Source organism: Leiobunum rupestre, chromosome 11 (assembly GCF_980474605.1).
Source record: "Leiobunum rupestre chromosome 11, qqLeiRupe1.1.hap1, whole genome shotgun sequence".
Lineage (NCBI taxonomy): Eukaryota > Metazoa > Arthropoda > Arachnida > Opiliones > Sclerosomatidae > Leiobunum > Leiobunum rupestre.
In genome coordinates, this window is record NC_143394.1 from 916,727 (window position 1) to 923,019 (window position 6,293).

The window sequence follows — 6,293 nt, forward strand, 5'->3', positions numbered from 1 at the left end:
AAGGTCTTTTCTCACTTTCTATCATTGAATGCAGTTGTCTTTGATCCAACTTAGTAGTTTAACGTAGATCTAGTTTCCTATTTCCGACATGGTAGCAGAGCGTGGTTCGCTGGAACGTTAGATAACTACTTTGTCTTGGAAGTCAACGACGGCAGTAAGCAGTTGTTCCTGGTACTGTATTCATTCAGTACGGTCCGACTCTTTAGTTAGCAATTGTTCCTGGTACTGTATTCATTCAGTACGGTCTGACTCTTCAGAAAGCAGTTGTTCTTGCTACTGTATTCATACGATGGCGGAGTCAGACAATGCTGGTTTCCATAAGTTGCATGGAGCTTCAAACTGGGTTCCTGAGATGAGGTGGTTAACGGAGATATCACTATGCCCAGTTCTTGAACCACAGCGGAAACTCCAGCGGAACAAGCTGATCATGCCAAGACCAAGAGAATAAAGCAGCAAAGGTAATCATAGCCAAGATGGCGACTTTCCAATTATACGGAGGCACTCAAATGCTCGAGATAGGTGGTTAGCATTACATAGCACATACGATCCGAAGACAGAGCAAGAAGCTTTGAATCTATAATTTGAGTGGTCAAGACCCCTTTGGAAAAATTATGAGGAACCTATGGCCAAGTATGAAACTCGGGTGAGAAAGGTCGCTGAAAGAATGGAGCAGTTCAAAATCAAGCCAGTCGATGCCAGTATTCAAGTGAAATTACTCCACGGATTACCTGAAGCTTTTGACACCATCAATGAACTCTGGTTCACGAAACCGGCAGCAGATCGAACACTGGAAGTTCTCTCGTCAACTCTTATTTCAGCGAAGAAGCGACATGGTCTCCGAACGGCACACCGAGCAGAAGTGTCTTCAATCGGTGAAGATGCGTTGTATTCTTCATCCCTTGGGGTGTCAAACAGAAAAGATCATCATCAACAGGTCCAGTCTTAGAAAAATGATGCTGTTGGAAGTTCACCAGAGAGAAAGAGTCTTGGTTCTAAAATTAATATCGTTTGCTTCAATTGCAAGAAAGTTGGTCACTATATGAACCAGTGCAAGAGCTACAAATCAATGACCAGACTAAAGATCAATTCGAAGGAGTCGGTCAGTACAGTCGAAGTACTAATTGGAGAAGTGCTAGATCGTTCTAATCAGTCAGAGGCCTTCATATTGGATACCGGAGCTACAAACCATATATACCTATTTGGATTAAAATAGAAATTCGTAAGACAATGAAAATTTAACAAATTCTGGATGTTGCTGGGACGGTATAATTTTTGGATATTTAGATATAAGCCACCAGAAAATTTCGATGAATATTAGATACCCATGGGATGATTCTAAACTATGACATTTGAATGTTACCCCTCAGGGGCATTTGGGTCAAAATAGATATCCAGAGGATGACTTGCGTTTGCTGGAAACCCACCTGAGCCAACATAACCAATCTTATCTAACTGAACTCCACATAATCTAACCCAAATTATTCTTACCTAACCTTTAAATTCAATCTTAAAACTCCCTACGCTTCGAGAATTACATTTTAGCTTACTAAAAATCTTACCTTTATTAAGCGCTTCTTAACGTGGGCTCTCAAAACCTGTAATAAAACCGCGATCGATGTGCTAATTTAAATATGAACTGTATTCATATTTAGCGGGATATGTTTAACATCCTTTAAATTGCTTTCAAAAAGAAAATTGTAAATGTCTAAGAAAAATTTCCAGTAAGTTGGCATTGGTTCCCAATCTTCGCCGTTAAAATATTGGTCCACAAACGATCTCTCTGCCATCTTTACCGGTGTCACTAACCAACCCTTCTGAAGATTTCATATAAAAATATAAAAACTAATACTGTACGGAAAAGCAATGATCCGGGAGCATATGTTAAAGCAAATAGAGTATAACGAACCTAACGTATAAATCTCTCAACCGGTTAATAAAACTCTCGTTATGTTATTCAATTTGGCGCTATGCTGTGTCGTAACAAAGAGTAAAATTGGGAAAGACTCAACCCCAAAATGACTAGACAAACGCCCTGCCGCACTCAAATATAGAAGAACCATAAAAAAATTAATAACTGAAAAACATATTTTAAAGAGATAAACAGGTAATGTATGCTATAGAGGGTAAGTTGTCAGTTAGGGGTGAAAAGTGTTTCGGTTCTCGTATCTTCCGTCAGACAAATTTTATACCGTTAGCTTTGAGCAATAGCAGTTACATAAACGGCTTAAATAGTTTCCAAAATACCCTTATTTAATTTGCTTCTCATAATTTTTTTAATCAATACACAACTAATCTAACTTAAAAAACAAATTATTTAAAGCATTTTTTCCAATAAGTTCAATAACCGGAAATAATGACCAACAGAAATGAATGACCGAATACATGGTTATCAGTTGAGCTCTCTCCGGAGTTAAACTCATTGAGTTGGGAATATTAATCTAGAGGTCCAATCAAAACGTCAGATTTCAGTATTTCACGAAACAAGTTTAAAAAAAAATAATACTGCTGTCTGCTCCGCGGTCTGCTCCCAAATGACGAGAAAACTTTATCATTCTACCCGTGGCGCCGTCTTTCTCTCAATGGTTCGTTCAAATAAGACGCGTTTTCCGGCAAAAATATTATTTTTTTCAAAAATAATGGATGGCGCCACGGGTCATATGATAACGTTTTCTCGTCATTTTAGAGGAGACGGCACATTCGTAATTTTCAAAAACTTGTTTCGCGGGGAGCAGATTTGATTGGATCTCTAGATTAATATTCCCAACTCAATGGTTAAACTGTCCGATTGACCTTCTCCCATTGCCCTCCTAAACTTACTTTCCAGAGGACAAGATGTAGATAAAACGTTTTCTCCGTGAATTAAATCAAGGAATTATGGCCATTTAAACGAAATGGCAACATATTTTTTGGTTAATTAGTAATTCCCGCAAATTAAATTATTGTTCAAGTGGAATAACAAATGACAAAGACCGAAATAATCTTAACGATAAACGGGGTGTTTTTTTTCAAAAACTATAATCGCTAGAATATTGAACTGTTTTCTAGCCAGTTCTATTCTTGTCTAACAGCACAGACATGTAGCGACTACAATAATTTATCATGATTTAATCATGTTGAAAGAGAAGCGTGTCAGCGTATTTATGATATCACATCACTCGTCCTTTGTCTTTCATTTCCTTAATTAGTACAGTCGCAATTTTCTTAAATGACATGTAGAGGTGACAACAAAGTCCATTGCTAATTGAGAAAACCATTTCAGATAAATTCTTGCTATGATACCAGAAATGGTTTAGGTTTTTCTGATTAACTTTATTTGAGGCTATCGCGTAGTAAAACTCTAAATCTTTTAAAGTTACTCTCATAAGCTAAAGGAATAATGTTGAAACATTTTAAATCAAAAATGTATAAAGGGTGTTTTTCAGAGAAGTCTGGCACAGATTGACAGGTGTGGTCTTTGGGTTTTGTAACAACTTTTTCCGTAGGCCTACTAGCTGCCCTCGGCGGCCCCACTATGCCAAGCGTTAACATGAAATTATTACTACAAGGCCTAAAACTAGGGAAAGGGTTTAGAGCGAAAGAATTTGGTCATATCTAGAGTTTCTTTAATTAAAATGGATTTATTATTATTTATCAATCACTAAGAATTTTAAATTTGGTTATACAATAATTTTACTAATGTTAAATTTTACGCGAACATTTCCCCCAAAACGAAACATGCAGCATGCGCAACTACTAATTAATTAAACAAAACTACTACTAAATATTGGATGGATGCCAGGGATTATAATACAATTGGGGTCAGTGGCGGACCATCGTTCTACTAGAGTTGTATCACTTTTGATTTCATACTCAACTATACGATGACTTGTTTGCTGTCGGTGAACACATCCCAAGTACAATTTACCGATTCACGGCTGGCGGATCTCACTAAGACCGACAGTGGAGACTTTGTCTCTCTTTTTATATTAGGGTACCATCGACTTTGTGGAGAAGTTGCTCCCGTCTTTTTTGGAGAACAGTTCTTTCTTTTTTCCTCGTACTTTAATTTTCAAGTCCTCGGTATATATACCGGACACGTTGGAGGGCGGTTTCCTAACGCCGTCCCATAATTTCGAAAAGGATCCAATCCAACGAAGGAACTACATCCTGGGTCTAAATGACCCCTCTTTGGTGATGTGTCAAAGTTCACCGTGAGAAATATTTTTCAAAAGCTCACGGGTTTTCACTGACCCTCAAAAATTAAGATTAATTGGAAAGTTCGAAACATTCGGTTTCCCACAAACTTCTAAAGAGTTCGTTTTCATTGCCCTGGCATCGGGTATGATAGATTTATAATTTGTCGTCCTTGGCATTCCAAAACTATAAGAAAAGCGCCGCGACAAAAATAAAGCATGCACAATTCCCCAAAAATAAAGTAAAAATCAACTAAGCCGCGCCATCAAAGGTGACAGGATAATTGGGCGGGAGGTCTAAAAGCTCCCGATCCGAACTCTGGGTATGACCATTGGTGGTGCCTTGGGTATTAGCCTAGCTGATTATTATTATTATTATTAAATATTCTGGAAACAATAGGGGGCGCTTGATACCGACAGGCGACCCAGAGGCAGCTACTATTCCCCGAAGCCCCAGAGTGGTTTCTTAGAATTCAAACAGAAATATATCTCTAATTTTGGCCTATTTTGGTGGGAACTTAAATATTCTACTATTCTACTAAAATATTCGTTATATTATCAAGGAGTGAAAAAAGTCCAAGAAAGGTTTTCCTAAATTGAACCGTATCCGAGTAATTAGCCGTCAAAAATGGGCGTCCAAATCGTCGAAAACGCGTAAATGTGCAGTTTCTATTATTCCTTCCTTTTATTAAACTCTTTACTAACTTATCTTTTTCGAAAAAAAAAAACCAAAACTAGTAATAATCAGCTTAGCTAATACCCAAGGCACCACCTTTGGCCAACTTCCAGGGGCTAGTATACCAAACTTTGAAGCTCTCTGGCGCTCTTTTAACTCATCGTAGGATTTGGGGAAAAACAGGCATACTTCCCAAATAACCCCCTACAACTCCTAAATTTTTGCATAACCTTTTGAAAGACCCTGTAGATAAACAATCGGGATATAGATGTCAAAACCCATTTTAAGTTGCCCTGATAACTAAATGTACACAGTTTAACCAAAAACAAACAGATCAAAGGTTTTCTTGACTTTGATGCTTTATTAAGTATTCTTATACTTAAAAAATACAAAATAATTAACAAACAACTATACAAAACTAGCTTTTTTTACGTATAATTGTCACAACGTATAAGTCGTTAAAGGTTACTATAAGTTTAACTAAAAGTTATTTTGAATTTTGAAATATTAAACAACATTTTAGTTTTTCGAATGTAATTAATGTTTACTACTTCATTTCTATGTAACTAGAAATTTGTCAAGGGGGGTCAGACTATGTCAAAGTTCAAAGTAAAGTTCTCGTGCATTAAAAGTAAAATAGAAAGGTTTCTACCGGCATAAGGCTTAACGAACGACATAGTAATGTTTTTAATTTTATGTTCGTTTGCCCAGGGGAACACCGAATTGAAAGCTTTTTTATGAATTTCTTGTATTAAATATTGAGTCGGGCTCGTAAAATGTTTCGTAAAATAACTAAAGCCTTTTTCCCCAAAATTTTGCCGAAAAAAAAGAAGAAAAATTGTTTTCATTCCATGATTTGCTTAATATTGTTCGCAAATTTCAATATCGCCTCATTTGGTCGAATCCCAAAGTAACTCTAGAGACTAGTCTAGAATAAAAACCTTTCAAATGTTTCAATTTTTATTTATATCGCACGATAATGCGATGATGCTATATCCTAAATGCATCCTTTTTGATATATATCAACATAACTAGTAATTTAAATTCTACGATTGTATCAGATTTGTATAGTTCTAATTATTTTTCTTGCTTATTTCAAATTTAACTGACTTTTTAAATATAAACAGGCAGAACGCGTATATTGATAATATGTATTGGGAGAAAATTCCAACAAACAATGAAAGAAAAAGGATAATTAAAAACTTTAAGTTACTTTCGTGTTTACATTTAATGACATTAAAAGTGTGGAAGTAAACCATAACACCTATTACAAATCCTTTTAGTAAAAGAAGTGTAGGTGAGATATAAATCGGGAAAAACCAATCCGTGAAAGTGGATAAGACAGAGACTGGTAATGAAAATATTCCCAGCCAACTAAAAATAAACCACGCGGATTTCCTAAATTGGTAGTAACTACTTTTTCTCACTATAAAGTCTAAACCAAT